This window comes from Suncus etruscus, chromosome 3 (genome assembly GCF_024139225.1).
Source record: "Suncus etruscus isolate mSunEtr1 chromosome 3, mSunEtr1.pri.cur, whole genome shotgun sequence".
Classification (NCBI taxonomy): Eukaryota; Metazoa; Chordata; class Mammalia; order Eulipotyphla; family Soricidae; genus Suncus; species Suncus etruscus.
The window spans coordinates 83,186,008-83,196,970 of NC_064850.1; positions in this window are offsets into that span (position 1 = coordinate 83,186,008).

A 10,963-nucleotide genomic window follows, 5' to 3' on the forward strand; every position below is an offset into this window, starting at 1 on the left:
ATTAATCTTTTCTTTTTCATATCTTCTATTTCTTTCAACAATGTCATAGTTTTCAATCACAGATATTTCATTCACTTGGTTAAATTTATGCTAAGGTATTAATTCTTTTTGTAATAGTTGAAATGGTATTCCTTTCTGATATGTCTTTCTGCTCTTTGTTGTATCTGATATATTTTTATAAATGTTTTTCCCATTTTCATTGCTCTGCTATAATACATTATTTCAATATACCATAATTTATCATTTTATTTTGATAGACATTTTTATTTATTCTAGTTTGGGAATTTTATAGTGCTTTTGTGAATGTCTTTAATCTTTTACTGATTATAACAATACTTTTTTGTTCAATAGATATACCTTGAAGTTATATACAAGATCATAATATCAATATAACAAGCTTTAGTAGTGCTAAGTAGTTTTCCAAAATGGTTCTACCAATATGCTCTCAACAGGAGTGTGTGGGAGTTCTGGGTAGACAACTTTCTTGGCAGAACTTTCTATTATTTGTCTGCCAAATTTATCCTTTGTGATCTACTGCTATTGAATATCTTTTATTATATTTAATACATGATAATTTAGTTCTCGTACCTTTTCTCTTTTATAGTTTCTCTTATTTCAATGCCTATATTGTTTAATTACTAATATTTACCTTTATAATTCTTATGCCACTTACATTAGTGATTATCTTTTAATGTTTTTCTTGTTTCTTTGAGGCACATCCAGTTGTGCTCAGGGGATATTCCTGCTTCTGTTCTTAGGAATCACTTATGGTGGTGCTTGGGAATCATATGAGGTATAATATGAAAATAAAGCAAGAGCTTTAGCAATTTTACCATCTCCTCAGCCTGTTTTAATTTTTAAAGAGAATTTTAGTAAATGATTAGCCAATTTAGAAAAATAGGAAACTTTTATATTAAACTATGTATACAAGTAAGTCAACAAAAAATAAAACTCATGCTAAAATTTCTACAAATTACAATAGTTTTTAAATAGTAAAAGATCTAGATAACTAAAGGTTCTGTTTAAGCTTTTTTTTTATCTTATTCATAATAATAAAAAACAAAAAAGTAGGTAAAAGGAAGGATGGAGATAAAGAAGAGAAAAGAAGCAAATGGTACTGAAAGGGAGAAACAGAAAGAAAAAAGAAAAATAAAGAAAGAAGAAAGAAAGGAAGGAAGGAAGGAAGGAAGGAAGGAAGGAAGGAAGGAAGGAAGGAAGGAAGGAAGGGAGGGAGGGAGGGAGGGAGGGAGGGAGGGAGGGAGGGAGGGAGGGAGGGAGGGAGGGAGGGAGGGAGGGAGGGAGGGAAGAAAAAGAAGAAAAAGAAAATGGGGGAGGTTGCTAGGTTCTTTGACCTGCAGCGAGGACTTATATTTAACAAGAAAGATTTTTTAACAAGAATTTCATTGAAAATTTGAGATTGTTCCACTAAAGAAGTTAATTTTTCAGAAAAATTTCATCCAAGGATTTTCACTCTCATTAAAGATCAATTTAAGTAAATCAAGATAGTTCTACTGATCCCTTTTCTTGATTAAAAATCATGGACAATGGGAGATTTTTTTTTTTTGCTGTCACAGGAATCAACTCTTATACTAATTTAACTTATACTAGTTTAACTATGACTGAAAGCTAATTCACATCAGAACACTTGCTTCATATGTACTAAATAATTTTATTTACGTGTGAGTTTGAAGATAAATATTAGGCATACTTTGAGTGTATTTACAAAGCATTTCTGCTTTGTAATATTTAAATATTTGTAATATTTAAAATGTACAATTTTCATATTTCTTTTTATATTTAATAATGCTTACTCTATTATTGTCCTTTATGTATAAGGGCATGAATGAAAGAACATTGCTTAGCTTAAGAGAAATTTTAGGAGACTTGTAAAATTTTTAACAGTCAAAGGATATAACATATGTTAAGTTCATATGATTCTAGAATTTAATGTAATGGCAGGCAGCATAGGTTTCCACCTAGTTTATAAGGGTGAGCTTCCTTACTGCTTTAAATACTTAATAGAAAATGCCCAAATTTTGAGAAAGAAGATATCAAATTCTGAGGGGTAAGTATTTAAGCAGAAGGTAATTAATAGCTTTCTTTGGGGGGGGCGGGGGTTACTACCTTTGAGTATTTGTCTAAGTTGGAGACTCTACAGTTTAGTATAAAATATTCACTAAACCTGAGATATCATACATCCCAGAATGCATCCTTTTACACTATTGATGGACATATGTAATTATAGATATGTTCAAATAATTTATGAAAAATATTTACCTAATGTAGCCATTCACTGGGAGTATTTACGATGGGTAGATTTTTTTTTTTAAACAAATGTAAAGTTCTTGTGGGAAAATTTCAATGGTGAATTAGTATTTGTTGAAGTGTAGGTAGGGAGTGTATGAGAAATATAAATACCTTTCTTTTAATTTTGCAGTGAATTTAAAACTGCTTTAAGACTATTTTAAAAATTAAATCAAATTGATATGTAATTTTTTGATTATTCAAATTTCAGTTACTTAATTAGTCACATGATATCAGATGGTATTACAAGACAGTTCAAAAACTGTCTTTCTTTCATTGTTTTCTTGCTCCATTCTATGCCAGTAGTAAAACATAGTGCCTCATATATGCAAAGCCAGATTTTACCACTGAGTTATGGTCCAGATCTTAGAAGGCCATTTCATCTCCACCAAAAGTTCTATTGTTATTGGGCCTTTAATAAACTTTAATAAAAGCACATACTTGACCAAATATTTTGATTCCAAGATATTTTTTACAAAGAATTCTGAGAACAGAGAGGTTTAAATTGAGTGAAAGTTGCTGAAATATGTTTATTATTCTATTATTTTATGGGGAGAGGTTTGGGATTTGACATGGTTCTGTAATTTTCATCACTTTCAATTCATCCTTTTCTCTGGTACTTTAAATACTTAGTCCTTGGGTATATCTATGGGTATACTTATGCCCCCAAATTAAAAGAAAATATATTTTCTTTTAATTAATTCTTTTAAAATGGCCGGGCGGTGGCGCAAGAGGTAAGGTGCCTGCCTTACCTGCGCTAGCCTTGGACGGACCGCGGTTCGATCCCCCGGTGTCCCATATGGTCCCCCAAGCCAGGAGCGACTTCTGAGCACATAGCCAGGAGTAACCCCTGAGCGTCACAGGGTGTGGCCCAAAAACCAAAAAAAAAAATTCTTTTAAAATGAACTTTATGACCATGTGACATAAAGTAATACAGATTGTAAAAAAATTCTTGGTATAACTGAAGAGACTGAGCATTTTGTTTTAAATGCAGGAGATTTAAACTTGATCCCTGGTACTACATGGTCCACTGTGCACCATTAGATTTCCCCCCAAACAAACAAAAGTGACATTCTGATATACTAAATTGGACTGCTCAGGAAGATAAGTTGAGCATCACAGAATGCCTATGGTCAGTAGAGAACCCTTAGCATGTTGTATTTTTTTAGTAGAATTTCATTTGCCTTTAGTAGAATTTAAAAACAGTATTTAAAATTCATTTTGTAGAATAATTCACAATGTTTTATTTTACATAAAGATTTATATACAACACCTATTTATTAGTGTAAATAATAATTATCTCAATGTTATTCTAGTAAACCCATTCTTTAATATCTATTACTAAAAGATAAAATCTTAATATCATACTTTTTGCCTCTTTAATGTATTAATATCCATTTCTGTAATTACAATGGTATTTCCAATAAAGCTAAATTGCTCTGGAAACAATGTTTAACTTTTGAGTTCAGAGTTTGAGTGCTATTCATTCTATATGTGTTCTTAGCTAGGATGTTGTAGTTCTCTGATAATATTACAGATACTTTACTTGTTTTATTTTAAAAGTTTTAAAAAAGTTATTGGATTACTGTGATTTACAGGCTTATCATTGATAGAAGTACGATAGATTTTAAACCAAGGCCTTCAGTTCCTATCTGTTTGAAAATTTGGAAAAAGACAAATGAATGTTCTAAGAGTAAAGAACCAATTTTTGGCTTGCCTCTAATCACTCATACTTTATCCTCTTGTACACTTTGCAGCCATTTTTGGTAATTGTCAAGTGCAGAATAAAATGATAACCTTAAAACAAGACTTAAAATACTGCTCCAAGATCAGGGTAATCAAAGATAATTTTGAGGTGGAATAACTGAAAAATAATATATGCTATCATTATTCATCATGGATTTATTTTAACATTTAAAAACGTTGCAGTTCTGAGTGCTCATGAGTATTGTGTTCTCCTTTGTGATTGTCATCTAGGAAAGCAAATTCCCACCCACCCACCCACAAATTGAGCCAGATGAACTAGGGTCTAATAGTTTTACAAAGTGAATCTTCTTAGCTTGTGTTCCATGATACCTCTGTTAAGGCTTTGCTTATTACAAAGATTTTATCACTTTGTCAACAGAAAACAATTAAGCACTTTTTATATCTTAGGTGCATTCTTAATCTGTATTATCCTTTGTTAGTAGCTAAAGAAAATATATATTAACTTTGAGTTGTAATTGTTTTACTTTTATTTAGCCACCTAATTGGTAACTAGTTCTCATGCCCTTCCAATTTATGCATAATCCCTTTGATTTATCTTATGAGGGGTGGAAAGAAATATAGATTGAAATATTTTATTTCTATGATAGGTTACCATAATTTCAAATTCAGTGATAGTAATAGTATATAGATAGAGTTCTTGCATCAAATATGTCCAACTTAGATTTAATTTTGGATATACCTTAGGTTCTTCAAGCCTGACCAAGAGTGATTTCTGAGTGCAAACCTGGGAATAAGTCCTGAACACAACCAGGTGTCACCCCAAAACAAAACAAAATTTATGAACTTTTACAGGAAGTAATAAAATGAAAATTGGAACATGTGGCCTTTAATTAAATGACACTATGTACCACCACCTTGCTCAGTCTCATTCTGCTTAATACAAGTGTATGGATTTTACTTTATATTTGGTTTTTGAGTCACACCCAGCAGCTCCCAAGGGTTACTCCTAGAGCTACACTCAGAAATTGCTCCTGGCAGGCTGTGGGGACCATATGGGATGCTGGGATTCAAACCAACATCCTTCTGCATGCAAGGCAAATACCATACCTCCATGCCATCTCTATGGCCCCAAGTGTATGGATTTTAGACACATACAACTGTTTAAAAAATGTATGAAATATATTTTGTCCTAATCTTAATTAGTGCATGGATTTTTGACACAGATACTGTTTAAAAAGAAAAGTAGAAAATAAGTTTTGTATGTCACTGTCTAAAATGACAGATTAATATAAACATAGCACATCACAGAGGAGAAAGTTATAGTGTGCTATAGTTTGATCTGCTTCATCAGATTGACCTCTGCCATGATAATTTTCACAACCATGGAGACATAAGAGAAAATTTACCCTCAGCATTGCTTGCTTTCTCTCCTTCCTTCTGAATCTCTTCCATCCAGTATTATTCAATAGAAGGGAAAAAAACTCTTTAACAACACAAAGAAAGGGAAATATATTGTAGTAATTATAAAAATATAAGCAACCTGGGAGCCTTTGGTGAATAGCAATGATTTGAAGCCTCTATCTATCCTTTAATAAAGAGTTCAGTGATGTGTCAGCCTTTGTAAATGTGTGGTGCCCTCCATGGCTCTATCCCTTTCTTTGATCAAGCAAATACAGTGCAATCCAGTAAAACAGCTGACACAAAACTAATGAGAAACTTACTGACTCTTCTAATGAGCAGAAGAATAATATGTGGATCCAAGAGGAAGTATAAAGAATGAACAGTCCAAAGGAGCTCATATGTCATATTCACGGCTTAACTCATGTGTCATCCTTGTCCGAGGAGTGAAATGACATACTGAAGACCCATTCCTATCTGAGAGAAAAAGGAATTAATCCAGTTGTATCAAAATTGCTCCAAACATTGTTTGGAATAGTCCAAACACCTTGGTTGGTCCCTCCTTTAAAAAGGTTCTTGAAGTCATTTATTTGTGGTGTGTGTGTGTGTGTGTGTGTGTGTGTGTGTGTGTGTGTGTGTGTGTGTGTGTGTGTGTCTTTGGCTCTGGTTTTAGGGCCACACCCTGTGATGTTCAGGGCTCACATATGGCTCTTCTCTCAGGGACACCATTCTGGACTCAAAGGAGTGCTGAGGGTCAAAACCTGATGGATCGCAGGCAAGGCAAGTGCCCTGCCCCCCTATCACTCTTGTTTCCTCAAAATCATTGACTGATACACAAACAAGAATCACCTGAGAGAAGCCGGGTTGGTTACTCAGATTTTTTAGACCAATGAAATTAGACTCTAAGGAATATTCAGATTCAAACAATAAAAGATTTCTGTCAGGTCCATGCACACCAAAGTTTGAGATCCATGCTCCAGTTTGATGAAACATCAGACGGAATTTATGGGTCTGAGAAATAATGAAAGCGCTACTCTTATAGAAAGCAAGCAAGCAAGCAAAAAAAAAAAAAAAAAAAAAAAAAAAAAAAAAAAGGAAAATCACTAGCACTAAGTTGCAAGCTTCCTGCTTCCTCCAAGTCAACTGGAATCCCCACCCACCCTCTGGTGGTCACACAGGCTTACACTTGCAGTGGGAGGTTGGTCCCCAGGCAGGAGGGACTAGGCCGAGTGGGGCGCCAGAAAGTAGCTCATCAACAATCCCAGGCGTGGGCCGTGCACCTCCACCCTCCTCCCAGTCGGGAAGACGGAGGGTGGGGTGGTTAAGAGAGAGCAATTTGGGGGCGCTAAAGAAAGCTGGCTCGGGCTCAGGTGGCGCTAGCAGTCTCAGCCCATAGTTGAGCCAATCGCGGGCGCAAGCGCAGCCTGGTGGCGGCCACGGTAACCCAGCGCCCGGGCTCTGGCAGGAACCCGCCGAGGTCAAAGCTGCAGCCCACCGAGAGCAGCGTGCAGGCTAGATAGAGTGAGACGCCCCCGAGAGCCCGGGAGCAAGCGAGCGCACCGGACTCTGAGCGAGCGTTCCGGGCAGAGCTAGGCGAACTTCGCATGGGGAAGAAGTGGAGGGATGCGGCGGAGATGGAGCGGGGCTGCTCCGACCGCGAGGAGAGCGCGGAGAACCGCAGGCGCAGCCGGAGCGCCAGCCGGGGCAGGTTTGCAGAATCGTGGAAAAGGTTAAGTTCTAAGCAAGGTTCCACCAAGCGCTCGGGACTCCCGTCACAGCAGACTCCGGTGAGTGTCTGCGGGAGAGTGCGTGGCCTCTTCTCTCGCTCTGCGGGTGCTGAAGCTCTGTCCATGGTGCTGAACTCGATGCTTTTAAGGGCAAGAGGGAACTTAAGAGGAGCAGCTTCTACTGGAAGGGTCAAGGGGCTGAGAGGAGAGAGGAGATAGGAGGTTTTCTTGATGTCTCTAGGTCTGTGAAAACGTGGAAAACATGTTCTATAGCGAGAGGCTCAGTGCCAGATCCTTAGAGTTTTGCAATCAACAGCTTGTGAGATAGTGTGAGATAGTGTATTGTTGTGACTTGTGTCTGTTCCAAGGGACTGGCCTGAAAGCATGTTTGAAGGTACTTGATGTCCAACGAATGAGGGTGGGATCAGAAGGACTTGCCTTATTTTTGCTCTCTTAACATTTGTTCTTTTTCCATCTCACTTCCCTTCTATGTTAATGGGAACATTTAATTGTTTGCAGAATGTCATTTGTATGCAGAGAATAGATAGACTACCCCAGGTGTTCATAATCTTACAACTCACATACACTGCGTTTAGAAAACAGTTTTCCCAAGTGTCAGCTCCTCTCCGATGTCTAAATAGTGAAATAAAAGCACCCGACTGAAATTAGCACAGACGTTGTACATGTGTGGGGAAGTACAGTTGATACAAACTTTAGCTGCGTTTGCATTTTCAGTATTTAAATATTATAGTTTCCTTAAGCGTAGGGGAGAAGTATGTTCTAGAAGAGAATATGAGCCCTCCTGTTGCTTAGAGCGAAGAAGATACACCTATTTTAACTTCAGAAACGTCATTTATAGTGTGTGAATGCATGCGCATGCGTGTGCTGTTTACATCAAGAAAAGCTGACAGTAGAGATTGTATCTTAAAGGAAGTAAATTAATTGAAAGAAAGGATGGTAGTAAGCATTGTATTGTATGACCTGAGTAAAGCTTTCTGTTTTTGAGGGTTGGTCACTGAAGGATACAAATTAATCTTTAAATCACAAGATGCTTAAACATTACTTCAACTGAATGAAATATAAACTGTAAAATGTTGGTGCAGTTGCTTTGTTTGGTTGTTTAAAACTACTAGCAAAAAATTGAATATATATAAATATACAGTTCTCAAATACTTAGTCCATATATTGGGTAGGTTTTTTTTTAATTTAAAAAGGTTTTAAATCATACTCTTACATACATTAATCTTATTTTGACACAGATGTCTGTTTAGATATGAAGACTTGAATATATCATATATTATTCTGAAGATAGCTTTACTGAATTGTTTAGAAAATTGGTAATTTCTAGTCAATGTCAATTTTGTAAATGAAGGATTCATTTCATTCTCATTTTTAATTAAAGATACTGACTGTTATTCTTAATAACTTCTTACACTGCCTCATTGATTCTGTTCAACAGGTGTGTGCTGAATCTTTATACGAATTAAATAAAAACATAACTTTTAGTTGGGTTACATAACTTTCATGTCTGTTATCTAGAGGAAATATGTGAGAAAGGTACTGGTTGGGTACAATGATAAGCAGAAGACATTGTTGATAAGTAACTATGTTCTCTTCTTTATAAAGGGTGATGTTGGGTCTATAATTCCTTGTTAGTACTTCTTAATTAAAATATTATTGATTAATATAAAATCCTATACTTAATCCTATACATAATCTTATTTTGTGTGGCAAACTTAGTATTGATTTTCTTATAAAAATCTATTAAGTACTTGTTGCCATGATTTTTATTATCATAATTTTATTGTAAGCAAAGTAATGAGGATATGTAAATACTAATGCTAGGTTGGTAGTTTCTAATTAAGATTTTATTTTATGCATTGTTAACAAAGGCCTATGTTATTTGTTGATGTAACCAACTCATATTAGAATAGACTAATAATTTTTGCAAGAGACATGCTTATAAAAGTTTTAAATCTTTAAGGTAATTTTTTTCTCTTTCTTAACATGAACTAATTATTTTAAACTTTAATTTTATTTTAAATTAAAGATAACTTCATTTATAGAAATTGAAGAAAATTATTAAAGCACCTAATATGATATAAATTACTACCATTTTATTTATTAGAATGAATAAGATTTATGTACAGGTTTAGATATTATTCATTTTGTGTCAAACTCAAAAGTAGTGTGATATCCATATTCATAAAGATCATATGAGGATGTTAATATTTCCTTTGAAGACAAAAAAGTAAAATATGAAAATATTGGTTAATAATAAAACATGGGAACTTTCCTGAACCTTCTTTCTTTCTTTTGAGAATGTAAAATGATTATACAGCTGTTGTATTGATGTGGCCTTTGTTAAAGTCTTGAAATCACTTCCACTTAAAGTTATCCCGTAGGAATGATAGTCGTCTCTGTTCCCAATGGAATTGTTGCATTTTCTTTTTCCATTTTCATCAAAAACAAAGCACACACTATAATAGATAAGAGAAAGATTTTCTTCAGTATATAGAGATCTACCAAATATAGAGATCTACCAAATCTAGAGATCTACAAAATTGGTTATGCAGCATTTCTTTGTGGTCTGAGGTAGGGTGCTTTTGTATGTGACATGAAGGGGGAATCAGTTTTAAAACAACTTTGAAATTAGATTTTCTACTTTTCTTAAAGAATTTTAGAAATTGGATTAGTCCCAGGATTTTAATGTATATATTAGAAACTTTAAAAATTATAATTCTGGAGTTGGAGCAATAGCACCATGGTAGGGCATTTGCCTCACACGCAGCTGACCTAGGACGGATCTCGGTTCAATTCCTGGCATCCCAGATGGTCCCCCAATGCAAGGGGAAATTTCTAAGTGCATAGCCAGGAGTAACCCCTGAGCTTCACCGTGTGTGACCCCCACAGAAAAATTATAATTCCTGCTATCTCTTGGGTGTTCAGAAAATAATATCGAAGTGTGTCTGCTGGAAAGCTTAGTAGACCCACCATAGAAAAGTAGTATGTTCCTCTCACGGAAGTCTTGAGTTTACCTCTATTCAGACAGTAGTCACAATTAGTACCATTTTGGGATAGCTTTAAAATGGGAAAGCTATTCTGAAGACATTAGTGGCATTTAAAGAATTCTTTTCAAGTTCTGGACTTCATAGGTCTAGAGAAAAAATATAGCAGGTAGGACACATGCCTGCATTTATCCTACAAAGTTTGATCCCTAGAACTACATGTTTCCTTGAACACTATTGGACTGGTTCCTAAATAGAGAACCAGGAGTAAGCACTGAGTATAGCAAAGTGTTGTTTTAAAAAAAAAAAGCCCTAGTTTTTTTTAAATCAAAGTCAAATTTTGTACCACAATTCTGAGTGCAAATTCTTGCTGGTATAAAAGTAATTCCCTACTTTTTTTAAAATTCACTTTTCCCCTCCTTTATTTTGAGAATCTTTAGTTGAGAATGTGAGCTTTAAACAAAAAGTTTACAGTATTCAAATTATACTACCAAAGCATATAACTCTGATAGAGTGAAGATGGGTTTAAATATATTTATTTATTCATTGATATTTGTTCTTCAGACTGTGTCAAGATTGTATTTTAAATTTAAAACATTTTAAACTGCATTACCTTGATGGTTATAGATTTGAGTTTTGCATATAAAATTAAATTCTGGATATTAATGTTATATACCACTGCTGAATTATAGTTGGCATGTAAATAACTTGTAACTTTTTGTTTCCATTCTATATCATTTGAATCTCATTTATCTTCCTTAAGTATTATTTTTATTATTTGTATCTTCTTGAAGTATTATTTATTACTTCTATCATTTA